Genomic DNA, 3087 nt, shown 5'->3' with positions numbered 1-3087 from the left:
CACTGTATCATTTTTTTTCCTTCTTTTGTTTATAACCAAACAAAGCATTTCGGAAATTGAAGAAATGAGTGTGTGTCTTGTGAGAAAGCAGAGGTTGTGTTCTGCTCCCGCACTGCTGGGAACGCAAACTCGTCTCGTCTCGTCTCGTCTCGTATCCCAAAGATGGCGTGAGCATAAAACATACTGAATTTAAACTCCGGGTTGAGGCCTTGTTAAGGCCTTGTGAATTGATCTGCGCTTATAACAATGCCATTACTACTCATCAGATTTCTATCTATTTCAGTTAAGTCTCTGTGCACCTGGGCCGAGAGACTTGGCCGCGAGGCTGTTTTGGGTTTGTCAAATGAGTGGAGAGCTGCAGTAAGAAATGAGTTCCAATTGCTGGTCTTTTAGGAGAATGCAGAATTGCAAGTTTCCCCGAAAGTGGCTGTTTGTTTGTAAACAAGCAAAAAGAAAAAAGATGATATGGTGCTGAACTTGATGACGGGCCAGTTTTGGCCAGTTTCGGTCAGCGCAATAACCGAGGCTGTTTTTATAGTCTTTTTCTTCTTCCTTCCTGGTGGGTGCTACCCCAGTCCACACAACACCTAAAGCATTCTGTACTGAAGCTCTGCAACTGAAGGCAATAAAGGAGTCTCCTAATGGAAGTGCCTATGGTCAGTGTGTAGCCTATCGGTGCATCACACCTGCAACCTTGAAGTCCTCGTTAGGATTAAATGAAAGAGTTCTGATTAATGCCTGGGCTCCTGATAATCGCCATGGCGATTAATTGAACTGATTGACGAGGTACAGAGGACCTAGGTTGTTATTCATTCATTGGATGGTCAACGTTGGACCACATTTTGGAATTAAGATCTAAATGAAAGATTTGGTAAATTAGCTGCCGGTAATCACCAGGCAGTGCGGCGGTCAGTACGGCGGTCAGTGGCTTCCTGCCTCAGCTGCTTCTGCTCAAACGAAAGCGTCGTCTCCAGACTCCCTGGTTCTGTCTTATTATGAAAATGAAGTTCTAAGTGTTTGAAGTAAAATATCACACAGGCCATTAAGAATAAAGGGCTTCCGGTTCCCTTTACAACTTTTTCACGCGAGATCATAGAAATACTAAGTACAAAAAGAATGCATTTTATACAGACTTGACTATGCGACTGGGTTTCTACTGCTGCATGTTATTCCGGCAATGCTCCAAACCCATCCACCCAGCCTATTCAAATGGCAATCATCTAAATAGAAATGATTATTCCCCAATCACCCAAATAGATTCTTAATTATTAACGCCCTATATTAAGAAGATTTAGACCTACATTTTACATGGGGATGTTTCAAACAAGAAGACAAACCCTGTTGGTCCACAGTATATAAAGTATGCTCTTTTCCTGAGCGTTGTCACAAAGCGTGTTGGTCCACAGTACATAAAGTATGCTCTTTTCCTGAGCGTTGTCACAAAGCGTGTTGGTCCACAGTACATAAAGTATGCTCTTTTCCTTTTCCTGTTGGAGTACATAAAGTATGCTCTTTTCCTGCGTTGTCACAAAGCGTGTTGGTCCACAGTACATAAAGTATGCTCTTTTCCTGAGCGTTGTCACAAAGCGTGTTGGTCCACAGTACATAAAGTATGCTCTTTTCCTGAGCGTTGTCACACAGCGTGTTGGTCCACAGTACATAAAGTATGCTCTTTTCCTGAGCGTTGTCACAAAGCGTGTTGGTCCACAGTACATAAAGTATGCTCTTTTTTCCTGTGTTGGTCACACAGCAGCTCTTTTTCCTGTGTTGGATGTTGGGTCACAGCGCGTTACACTGGCGTGTTGGGTACATAAAGAATACCTTTTCCTGGCCCACCAGGCGTGTTGGACGACAGCGAGGCCAGAAGCGACGCCGAGGCGGAGCCAGGCGAGGCGGGGCGCCGGCGGCGTTGGCGGTGTCAGGTGTTTGAGAAAGCGCTCCACTCTCTCCGGCCTCCTGACAGTTCTGGAAGCAGAGCATTCCGTGGTTAGGCCTTGCTGTGTGTTGCCGTAGGAACAGTCCTTCAGACATCTCCATTCCCTGACAGGTCCTCCTTTCCCCTTCCCATAATCCCGGTGTGTTGCCGGCTCCTCTCATTGGTGTAGCCCTGGCCTTGCTCCCCTTCCCATAGCCACCACTCCTGATCAGCGTCTCACAGCCACCCGACAGCCTGACCCCCTCCTCCTGCCCACTGCTGTAGGACTCCTCCAGTGTAGCTGCACCAGGCTAGTGACACACTAGCAATAATGAGGTACCGTCTGTATGGAGGCCCCGACTTTGAGAGGGAACACAGAAGTAGTTATCAAAAAGTGAAGTTCTCAAAAAAAAACTATCTATCTCTATCTATCTATCTATCTATCTATCTATCTATCTATCTATCTACCTAAAAAATAATGTTATTTCCACCTAAAAAAAAAATCTAGCTAAAAGCCACCTCCGTCATATGCTACAATGTTGCCATGTTCTGAACGTCTGCATTTTACAGCTCGGATGCAACGTGACCGTTCATTTAAACTTCACAACGAGTTCTAAAAAATAATGTTACATAATGCAAAGTCTGCTGATTGACTTACTGTAATAGAAACATCTTAGTTTTGAGAGCCTGCTGGAGATCTGGTGACATATGATGAACAGCACAGGGGATAAACAGGCATGTCTATGCATCGACACTACATGCAGCAAAGCAACACTCTCTAAGCATCGACACTACAGGCAGCAAAGCAATACTCTAAGCATCGACACTACAGGCAGCAAAGCAACACTCTAAAGACAACACTACAGCAAAGCAACACTCTCTAAGCATCAACACTACAGGCAGCAAAGCAACACTCTAAGGACGACACTACAGGCAGCAAAGCAACACTCTCTAAGCATCAACACTACACGCAGCAAAGCAACACTGTAAAGACAACACTACAGCAAAGCAACACTCTCTAAGCATCTACACTACAGGCAGCAAAGCAACACTCTCTAAGCATCGACACTACAGGCAGCAAAGCAACACTCTCTAAGCATCAAGACAACACAACAGGCAGCAAAGCAACACTCTCTAAGCATCAAGACAACACCTTAAAGCAGCAAAGCAAC

This window comes from Alosa alosa, chromosome 2, assembly GCF_017589495.1.
Source record: "Alosa alosa isolate M-15738 ecotype Scorff River chromosome 2, AALO_Geno_1.1, whole genome shotgun sequence".
Taxonomy (NCBI): Eukaryota; Metazoa; Chordata; class Actinopteri; order Clupeiformes; family Clupeidae; genus Alosa; species Alosa alosa.
The sequence above is the reverse complement of the archived record's forward strand: the minus strand, read 5'-3'. Positions refer to the sequence as shown.